The sequence below is a fragment of the Cebus imitator genome, unplaced genomic scaffold (genome assembly GCF_001604975.1).
Source record: "Cebus imitator isolate Cc_AM_T3 unplaced genomic scaffold, Cebus_imitator-1.0 Scaffold128, whole genome shotgun sequence".
NCBI lineage: Eukaryota > Metazoa > Chordata > Mammalia > Primates > Cebidae > Cebus > Cebus imitator.
In genome coordinates, this window is record NW_016107443.1 from 1,503,456 (window position 1) to 1,515,248 (window position 11,793).

The window sequence follows — 11,793 nt, forward strand, 5'->3', positions numbered from 1 at the left end:
TTTTTTTTTTTTTTTGAGGCAGAGTCTTACTCTGTCCTCCCAGGCTGCAGTGCAATGGCATTATTTCAGCTCGCTGCAACCTCCGCCTCCTGGGTTCAAGCAATTCTCCTGACTCAGCCTCCCAAGTAGCTGGGATTATAGGCATGTGCCACCACCTCTGGCTAATTTTTGCATTTTGATGCGTTTCTACAGTGAATGCACCCACGTAACCAGCCCCCAGATCAAGACACAAAATATTACCGGTGCCCGAGAACTGCTACTTCTCCGAACATGCCTCCTTCCATTGCCCTCCCACCTCCCCAGGGGTATCCATCCTCCTGACCTGTAACAGCATGGATTTCTTTAGCCTGTTTTGTGCCTTATATAAGAGACGTTCAGTACATACATTTTTGTACATTATATTCATGACATTTATAATGTTGTTGCATGTGGTTGTGGTTTGTTCATTCTAGTTGCTGCATACGATCCCATTGTGTGAATACACCAGAATTTATGGATCTATTCTCCTTCTAATAGGCATTGGGGTTATTATGGCCAGTGCTACCATGAATATTTTTGTTCATTACTTGATTCTTTTTAATGGCTGTATAATATTCCTTGCTATGGAGGACCACCCTTTATTCAGCCATTGTACTTTTATTAGGTGTTCACTTTGTTTCCTGTTCTTGACCACTAAAGCAAAGCTGCAATAAATATTGTATCTATGTCCCTATGTAGAGATACTAATCTATTTCTACTAGTGGAACAGTGTATTAGTCTGTTTTCACACTGCTGATAAAGACATACCTGAGACTGGGTAATTTGCAAGGAAAAAGGTTTAATCGACTTAGTTCCAGGTGGCTGGGGAGGCCTCATAATCATGGTGGAAGGCAGAAGTTACCTTTCACATACCGGCAGACAAGAGAAGAGAACCTGTATAGGGAAACTCCCCTTTATAAAACCATCAGATCTTGTGAGATTAGTTCATTATCACGAGAACAGCACAGAAAAGACCCGCCCCCATGATTCAATTACCTCCCATTGGGTCCCTCCCACAACACATGGGAATTGTGGGAGCCACAATTCAAAATGAGATTTGGGTGGGGACACAGCCAAATCATATCGGACAAATTGCAGGAAGTCAAATGACTGGTTTGTATAGTAATTGCCTTTTAAAAGTAAACGCTGTTGCTTGTTTTTAAACAACACAAAACAAAAACCCTGTGGTAATGTCATTACTGTCGGCAATGCCTGAAAATCCCCCTTTCCCTGTCTCTACCAGCATTAGATGTTATAGTTCTTTCTGTTCTGTTCTTGTGAATGTCATGAGTATAAAATGATATCTCATTAGCATGGTATAGTCCCTGATCACTGGAGAATTTAAGGACCTTTTCATGTGTTTGGACTTGTTCTGTGGACCGTGTATTCATATTTTTTGCTCATTTTTCTTTTGGTCTATATATCTTTTTTACCTCAATTTGAAAGATATTTTTGTATACTGTAAAAATTAGCTCTTTAGACTGGGCACGGTGGCTTACTCCTGTAATCCCAGCACTTTAGGAGGGCAAGGCGGGTGGATCATGAGGTCAGGAGTTTGAGACCAGCCTGACCAACATGGTGAAACCCCATCTCTACTAAAAATATAAAAAATTACCTGGGCATGGTGGCACGTGCCTGTAATCCCAGCTATTCAGGAGGCTGAGGCAGGAGAATCGCTTGAACCCGGGAGGCAGAGGTTGCAGTGAGCTGAGATCGCACCACTGCACTCCAGCCTGGGCCACAGAGTGAGACTGTCTCAAAAAAGAGAAATGAATCCTTTATTATTTATATTATACATTTTTGTCCACATCTATTGTTTGTCTGTTGACTTTGTTCATGTTACCATTTGCCATTGAGAACTCAAAATCCACAGCCCCATTCACCAACTGAGTGGAACCCCTTTGGCCAAGGGCACCCCAGAAAGACCTTAAAAACTGTGTTCCCTGCCATGAAAGATGGGAGGTTGGAAATGTCTCGTTATACTATCTCCCTGTGCAGTTTAGAACAACAACTAACCAGAATTAATGCTGAAATAGAGATCATAAGGCTGATGGAATGGACTCTGTGTGGCAACAAGATACCAAATTATCAAGAAGACCTAAAGCCATGCCAGGCAAGGGTTAATTCACACTCTCTACACTTAAAGAATCAACTGTGTTCTCATTGCCACGAGGTTTTTTCTTTTCCCTTTTATTCTAGCAGCTAAATAAGCACTGGTTTTGAGATGAATAATGTTGAAGCAATTCCAGGTCACCCACCACCAAACACTAGGTGACCCCCGGCCCCCGTTCCACCAGCCATCACTACAGCTTTGATAGGATCTAATTGTTATGCATTTAAATGTTAAGTCTCCACCCCAAAGTGAACATGGGATGCAACCCGTTCAGGTTCAGCATAAATCCCTCTTGCCCACTCCCTTGAAGTGTCTGCTGGAGGCTACACTTCCCAGCCAGCAGGCTAGAGAACGCTTTATCAGAAATAAAGTCTCCTTTCTTGTCTGGGCAGGAGGCTCATGCCTGTAATCCCAGCACTTTGAGATGCTGAGGTGGGCAGATCCCCTGAGGTCAGGAGTTCGAGACCAGTCTGGCCAACATGGAGGAACCTGTCTCTACTAAAAATGCAAAAATTAGCTGGGCATGGTGGCACATGCCTGTATTCCCAGCTACCCAGGAGGCTGAGACAGGAGAATCGCTTGAACCTAGGAGATGGAGGTTGCAGTGAGCCGAGATCACGCCATTGCACTCCAGTGTGGGTAACAGAGTGAGACTGCCTCAAGAAAAAAATAAATAACATGAGGCTAGGCAAACTTTTTCTAGACAAGGTTGATTAAGACATGCCCAGAAAGGTTGGGCAGAAGGAAGACAGTGCAGGAGGAGAAAAAAAAATCTCCAGCTGCCTCTGAGGGGCGTGCACTGTGGTGTTTTAAGGAGGGTGACAAGCATAATTCATGAGGTTAGGGGAGTGTCTACACATGCAGGGTAGAATTCGGGAAGCACAGGTTTAGTGAGGGGTTATGCTAACATGTCACGTGATCACAAAATGGCAGCTAAGCCCCTCCTTGGGCGGGAAGTTTAGGTAAAGATCAGTCTGGTCTTGGGCACATGTGGGTGATAGAGTTAACTCTTTTGAGTGAGATTTATGTTAGAATTTTGCTTATTTTAGTTTTTCAAGGTCCCGTGATCAGCGGGTATGGAGCCTTGAGTAAGATTTATTGGGAATTACTGTTTATCTTAGTTTCTTCAGACAGCTTGAGCTTGGTCCTACTGACTCATTGGTACTTATTCAAAAAAGGCTATTTACTATTGCAATATATCTAGTATCCAGTTTCCAGAGTTTTGCTCTTGTAGCCCAGGCTGGAATGCAATGGTGCGATCTCGGCTCACCGAAACTTCTGCCTCCTGGGTTCAAATGATTCTCCTGCCTCAGCCTCCCTAGTAGCTGGGATTACGGGCATGCGCCACCCCGCCCAGCTAATTTTCTATTTTTAGTAGACGGGGTTTCTCCATGTTGGTTAGGCTGGTCTCAAACTCCCAACATCATGTGATCCGCCCTCCTTGGCCTCCCAAAGTGCTGGTATTACAGGCGTGAGGCACTGCGCCCGACCCTGAAAGTTTTTTAATAGAGTTGTTACAGTAGTAGCTAGTCAGACATAAACAGGACAGGAGAATACCCCTCCTCTTCTCTGCCAACCACCACCAAGAATGTCAGATATCAGGTGATGGTCAGTCGGTTGTTAACTGTCTAAAATAATAATTGGTCACAGCCAGCTCCTGGGAAAAGCAGTTTCCCAATAGATAAAAAACACCTAAAACTGATGATCAGCAGCTTCCCAACAAGATCTCAGGAATTGAGTGAGTGGGCTTAAGCATGTGCATTAAGGGGCAAAATGGCGACGTTTAAGAATGGTAGATGACCTGCTGGCGGCATTCTACTGGTGAAGGGAAGAGCACGTCAGGTGAGCATGCGCGCACCTTCAGCAAACACACTGCGCATGCTCACCTCCCCGTGGCGGGCAGGCCGCGGTGCATGTCGGCAGCCCCAGCTAAGGGAAGAGTCAAGGGAAAAGGGATGCAAGATTCGGGAAGCAGGCCAGCATGTACAACCCCAAGTCCAAGATCAAATGAGGCACTTGACCTCCAAGATGCCCTCTTGGCCTCTTCAAGTGTCCTTTACTTTCTTTTCATTCCTGCTCTAAAGCTTTTATTGTACTTATCATTATTACTACTGAGACAGGGTCTCACTCTGTTGCCCAGGATGGAGTGCACTGGTGCAACCTCAGCTCACTACAGCCTCTGCCTCCCAGATGCAAGCAATTATTGTGCCTCAGCCTTCTGAGTAGTTGAGATGACAGGCACATGCCACCACACCTAGCTAATTTTTGTATTTTTGTAGAGACAGGGTTTTGCCATGTTGCCCAGGCTGGTCTCAAACTCCTGGACTTAAATGATCTCCCCACCTCGGCCTCCCAAAGTGCTGGGATTACAGGTGTGAGCCACTGCACCCATCTGGCTCTAAAGATTTTTAATAAACTTTCACTCCTGCTCTGAAACTTGCCTCGGTCCCTTTTTCTGCCTTATGCCCCTCAGTTGAATTCTTTCTTCTAAGGAGGCAAGAATTGAGGTTGCTGCAGAACCGTATGGATTCACTGCCAGTAACAGGGTCTCTTGGGTTCTCAAGGTAGACAATTATAGCATCAGCAAATAGAATTCATTTATATCTCTTCTTTTAAGGTTGCCAGCTTTAGCAAACAAAAATACAGAATGCCCAACTAAGTATGAATCTCAGATAAATAGGGAATAATTGTATAAGTATGTCCCAAGTACCATATGGGACATACTTATATTAAAAAGTGATGAATGATTCATGTGAAAATCAAATTTACCTGGGTGTGCTGTAGTTTATCGAACAACCCTCTTTCTTTCCCAGTGAGGTTGCCTGCTGCTTTATTTTCTTTTTATGTTGTATTTGCTGAAGCCTCTAAGACTCGTTCTTACTCTGGGCTACACATTAGCATCAGCCAGGAAGCTTTAAAAAAAAAAAAAAAAAACAACAACTCCAATGGCAGACCCTTAGGCTCAGAGATTTAATTGGTGTATATACACATATATTTAAAAGCTTCCCAGATGATTTTAATGGGCATCTGGGGTTGAGAACCTCTGCCTTAAAACAATGTTAAATAATAATGTTAGTAAGCATCAAGAATCTTGTTGTTGATTTTAATGAACTATTTCCAGTGTTTTGACATTTAAAATAACACTTGTTGGTTTTTAGTAAATAACCTTAGTTTTGTTGACATTGTTTCTATCTAGCACTGTTGAAGTTTTGATTAGGAATGGTTGCTTTTAGCACCTGTTAATATGATTATGTGGTTTTCAGAAAAGAAAAATAGAACAGTTTGGGCTATGTGAGGTCTGCAGGCCCAGAAAGACATGAATATGGGGCTTTAGTCATTCCTCCCTGTTCCCCCTGCCCCATGCCTGGGGGCAATTGTTTAAAGTCATTTTGTTCCCAACCAGCTGTCTCACCCTTGCCTTCTTGTTCCTGGAATTTGGGTTTGTTTGTTTGTTCAAGATAGGATCTCTTTCACCCAGGCTGAAGTGGGTGCAGTGGCTCTACCTCAGCTCACTCCAGCCTCTACTGCTCAGGCTCAAGCGATCCTCCTGCCTCAGACTCCCAAGTAGCTGGGACCACAAATGCACACGACCATGCCCAGCTAATTTTTGTGGAGGCGGGGGTCTCCCCATGTTGCCCAGGCTGATGTTGAATTCCAGAGCCCAAGCAGTTTGCCTCCCGAAGTGTTGGGATTACAGGTATGAGCCACCGCCTGGCCTAGAATTGGTAATGCAAAGAATGATGTATGTAGCCAGTCAGTAGTTTATGTTATTTTAATGTCAATTCTTGGCAAACAACTCAGGAATTGCCTCTTCCTTTCCTTTAAAACTCCACTTGTAACTGTCACTAATCCAGAGTGTATATTCAGGGCAACTTGAGTCTATTCTCTTGAGGACTAATCTCTGACCTTCTTTTCCTCTTGCCTGAATTCCTATGTAAGGGACCTGGAAAGTTACAATATAGCATCACACACATCACAAACCATAACATCTCATCAGATGAGTCTTATACAACCCTATATAACGTGTTACTTTCCAACCTGACTCTGGTGTAACACCACCTGACAGATAAGAAAATCAAAATATTTTATCCCAAAATATGTTTCTTTGCCATATTTTGAAATGGCTCTGCAAAGCCATCTTTGGTGGGGGAAAGCTCGCATTTGTAAAGACTCTCCATTCATATACCTAGATCTTTCCCCTTCCAGACCCTCCTAGTCCTGAAGAGATTAACGGAGAGTGTGGCTCCTTCTTGTTGTTGTCGTTGTTGAGACAGAGTTTCGCTCTTGTTGCCCAGGCTGGAGTGCAATGGTGCAATCTTGGCTCACCGCAACCTCTGCCTCCTGGGTTCAAGTGATTCTCCTGCCTCAGCCTCCCGAGTAGCTGGGATTACAGGCATGAACCACCATGCCCAGCCGAGTCTGGCACCTTTTAAAGGCCTAAATATGTGACATTTGCCATCTGTTGTCTCTAAGAGCATCCATCTACGACACTTCCTAACAACCTTGGTCTCCAGAACCCCTTACCTTAACCCAGACACTCCTTTCTGTTGATACCAGGTCTTTAGATAACTTAACTCTTCAACCAATTGCCAATCAGAAAATCTTTGAATCCACCTATGACTTAAAAGCCCCCCACTTCAAGTTGTCCCATCCTTCCAGATCCAACCAATGTATATCTCACATGTATTGATTGATGTCCTATATCTCCCTAAAACGTATAAAACTAAGCTGTAGGCCGGGCACGGTGGCTGTAATCCCAGCACTTTGGGAGGCTGAAGCGGGCGGATCATGAGGTCAAGAGATGGAGACCATCCTGGCCAACATGGTGAAACTCCGTCTCTACTAGAAATACAAAAATTAGCTAAGCGTGGTGGTGCACACCTGTAATCCCAGCTACTGGGGAGGCTGAGCCAGGAGAATTGCTTGAACTCGGGAGGCAGAGGTTGCAGTGAGCCAAGATCGCACCATTGCACTCCAGCCTGGTGACAGAGTGACTCTGTCTCAAAGAAAAAAACAAAAATACTAAGCTATAACCCAACCACCTTGGGCACATGTTCTCAGGACCTCTTGAGACTATGTCTCAAGCCATGGGCACTCATATTTGGCTCAGAAGAAATCTCTTTAAATATTTTATAGAGTTTCACTCTTTTTGTCTACACTCTGGGTTGCAGTCCTTATCTTTGGCCTAAATAAACTCTCTAGTCAGATGAATTTTGCGTCAGATGCTGGGCACGGTGGCTCACGCCTGTAATCCCAACACTGGGAGGCTGAGATGGGAGGATCACCTAAGCCCATGAGTTTGAGACCAACCTGGGCAATATAGTGAGACCCCATTTCCAAAAAGAAAAAACAAAGTATTAAAAAATGCACCTTAGCTTCCTCCTTTTAGGTTGGCAATTTTCTCCTTTTGTTCATTGATGCAAAGAATCAAATTGCTAGGTTTCTTTGTATTGAAGAACTTCCTAATTCTGTTGTTCAATGCCAAAGTCTGTATGGTAACATCTTATTAGACTTTGCATCTATATTTATAAATGAAATTGAAGCTGAGGATCTGCTGTTACTGTTGGAATCACCATTGTCCGATTTTGGTTTTTAAGTAATGCTGGCTTCCTAAAATGAACTGGTGAACTTTGTAACGTTTTTTCCCCCGACTTTCTGAAATAGTTTAAATTGTTACTACTCAAAGTGTGGCGCATGAACCACGTTGCAGAGCCCTAGACTCTGCAATTCTGGAAGGTTGCTGGAAATGCCCCAGCTCTATTGCATCTGAATTTGCATTTTAACAAGAGCCACAGGTTATCTGTGTACACATTCATTTTGAGAGAAGTGGGTACAAATACCACTGGACTCATTTGGTCACTAAAGGTTAGATAAAATTCCTTGGGGGCAATGCGGTCCTGGTGCCTTTTCCGCGGTGTGTTGTTACTCCCTTCCCAGTCTCTTCTGTGATAATTGGTCTATTGCAGTCATTGATCTATTTTGGTAACTTTAATTTTGCAAAGAAATCATCCATTTCCTCTAAATTTTTCAAATTTACTTGTTACTGCTTCTTATGGTTTTTTAAATCTGCAGTTATGTCACCTCTCTTACTCCTCTTGTGAGCTTTTGCTTTCTCTTTTTCTTGATCTTGCTTATAAGAGATTTTTCTCTATCCTTAGTCTCCTGTAAGTACTAGTTTTGTGTTTATCCTTAGAGCTATTTGGAGGGAGGGTATTTCTTTTCTATTTCACTTGTTTCAGCTTTTATCTGTATAAATTATCTGCTGATTTCTGTTGGTTTATTTTGCTGTTTTTTCCCCTAATTTCTATGATTGGTATAGGTTACTAATTTTTAGAAATTTTTGAAAATAATAAAGACATTTAAGGCTATACATTTTCCTGTCAGCCCTTCTTTCACTGTGTGGTCAGTTATAGTGTGAAGTGTTCTTTTCATTCGTTTCTAGACAGTGATTTCCCTTTTAATCTCCTCTTTATTCTAAGGAGTTTCCAGGAGTGTTTATTTTCCACATTTAAAAATATTTCATACTTCAAAATTTCACTGTTACACGTGAATTTTTGGTGCCACAAAAGAAGTAGCACTTGAATATAAATTTAATTTTCTCAGCAAGGCAATTTTACTTTCTGCAGAAACAGTGCTCCTGTTAGCCATCTTGCCACAAGAGGACACTGAACAAAGGAGGCAGGGCCATTTTATTTATTTATTTTATTTATTTTAATATCTGCCCCGCTATTGTGTCCTGATTCCACTGGCTAGAACTGGAGTTCACAGTCTAGGCTGCACCCAGTTGGCTAACAACTTAAAACTTTTCTAAAGAGGTAAAGGCAGAGGAGAACAAAGGAAAAGAGGAAGTAAGTTGAGGAATGCTTAGAGAAGCAATGACATTTCCAAATAAGGAAGGGGAAGAAGCTGTAACCTAAGACTTCCCTGGGCTTGTCCAGGCATGTCAGGGCAAATATCTAGGTTAAAGTGTAAGAACTAAGTACACAGGATACACTTATTTCTTTATTATGACTAACAGCTACTTTAAGATTATTAGCAAAAGCTTTAAAGTCAGTTAACCTTTGAAGAAATTACTATTTATTCATAATGAACTAAGAGGCAAGCTTTGAAGAGGAACCTTTTATTTATTCTTATTTCCTACATTCACTATTCTATTATTCCTTAAAATTTTAATAAGATTTTCCCTGCACCTGATCTGTTTCTGTAAATGTTTCATGGACATACAAACAAAATGTATATTTTCCATTTGAAGAATGTAAGGATCTCTATGCGTTTGTTACACTAAATTGTTGGTTGGATCAATCACTTTGTCTATGCCCTTACTGACTTTTTTGCGTATAATAAGGTATATCCAGTTCTGAAAGAAGTGAATTGAAACATCCTACTAAAACTGTATTTTGGCTGGGTGCGATGGCTCATGCTTGTAATCCCAGCACTTTGGGAGGCCAAGGCAGGAAGATCGCTTGGGATCAGGAGTTCGAGACCAGCCTGGCCAACACAGGGAAACCCCATCTCTACTAAAAATACAAGAATTAGCTGGGCATGGTAGCAGTTGCCAGTAGTTGCAACTATGCAGGAGGCTGAGGCAGGAGAATCACTTGAACCTGGGAGGTGGAGGTTGCACTCCAGCCTGGGTGATAGATGGAAACTCCATCTCAGAAAAAAACAAGACTGTATTTTTATTATATTCTGTTTGTACTTGTATATTTTTTCATTTTATGTTTTTAGCATCTATGTTTAGTGTACATAAGTTTATGAATATTGTATATTCTTAATTGTACATTCTTATTATACAGAAGTTCTTCTTCATCCTGTTTAGGGTTTTGAACTTAAACTTTCTCCTGCTTCTGCTCTTCCTGCTTTCTTATTGGCATTTTTCTGATATCATTTTGGCATTTTATTTTCAATTTTTCTCTGCCATTTTATTTTTGCATTTTTCCCTCTGAGCAGCATATACCTGGATTTTTACTTTTAACTCTATCTGATATTTTAACTCTGTGTCTTTTCTTGAGTGAATTCAGTTTAATCACCTCTGGTAAGTTGACTGCTATACTTGATTTTATTTTATTCTTCTTCTTCTACTAAATCGTTGGAGTTTTTTTCCTCTATTTTTTCTAGTTTAAATTGCCACTCATTCCATCTCCCCCTTTGTGAATACCTACTGTTGATATTGATAGATAGACTTTTAATGGAAGTTATAGGTATATGGGCTTTAAAAAAAGCCTTTCATGTGAGATTTTAAGTGATAAAGTAACAGATACATTTGTGGAGTTGAAAGACAAATTAGTGTCTTTTTGACTGTAATTCAAGTGATCATTCTACAATACCGTGACTTTGGAGCAAAACCAAGAATTTCCTTTCTTTTCTTTTCTTTTCTTTTTTTTTTTTTTTTTTTTTTTTTTTTTTTTTTTTTTGAGACAGAGATTCTCTCTGTTGCCCAGGCTGGAGTGCAGTGGCGTGATCTCAGCCCACTGAAACCTCCGCCTCCTGGGTTCAAGTGATTCTCCTGTTTCGACATCCTGAGTAGCTGAGATTACAGGCATGCACCACCACACCCACGTTGGCCAGGCTGGTCTTGAACTCCTGTTCTTGTGATCTGCCTGCCTCTGCCTCCCAAAGTGCTGGGATTACAGGCATGAGCCACCATGCCTGGCCCCAAACCAAGCATTTCTAACTGAAAAACATGGCTCATGCTCAGCCCAGTTTAGGGTCAGAGTTCTCACTCTATCTGGGCACAAATCTCATCTTGAATTGTAGCTCTCACAATTCCCATGTGTTGTGGGAGAGACCCAGTGGGAGGCAATTGAATCATGGGGGTGGGTCTTTCCCGTGCTGTTCTTGTGATAGTGAATAAGTCTCACGAGATCTGATGGTTTTATAAATGAGACTTCCCCTGCACGTGCTCTCTTGTCTGCCACCATGTAAGATGTCTCTTTGTTCTTCCTTCGTTTTCTGCCATGATTGCGAGACCTCCCCAGCCATGTGGAACTGTGAGCCCATTAAACAGCTTCCCTTTATAAATTATCCAGTGTCAGTTAGTTCTTTTTTTTTGAGATGGAGTTTTGCTCTTGTTGCCCAGGCTGGAGTGCAGTGGTGTGATCTCGGCTCACTGCAGCCTCCACCTCCTGGGTTCTAGTGACTCTCCTGCCCCAGCCTCCTGAGTAGCTGGGATTATAGTAGCGTGCCACCCGGCCTGGCTAATTTTGTATTTTTAGTAGAAATGGGGTTTCTCCATGTTGGTTATGCTGGTCTCGAACTCCTGACCTCAGGTGATCTGCCCGCCTTGGCCTCCCAAGGCGCTGGAATTACAAGTGTGAGCCACTGTGCCTGGCCGTTAGTTCTTTCTTAGCAGCGTGAGAACAGACTGATACAGGCCCTTACCCAGGCATTGACCTAGAGGGGTTAGACTGCCATAGTGGGATCGTGGTCCCCGATGACTCCCTTCCTGGGGTCCTGGGCCTGTGTGGAGGACTGCCATCCTAACAGGAGCCTGTCTGATGTTGTCATTTTAGAAAGCCTTCTGGAGAATGTACACAGAGCTCCTAATAAGATATCTCGGGCCAAGGAAAATGTCACGTTTCTTTGCTCTTGGCAGGAATCCCAGCTCCTCAGCTTGGGGGCACCCTTTCTGCCATGCTGAACAGAAACTTCATTTGGCCATT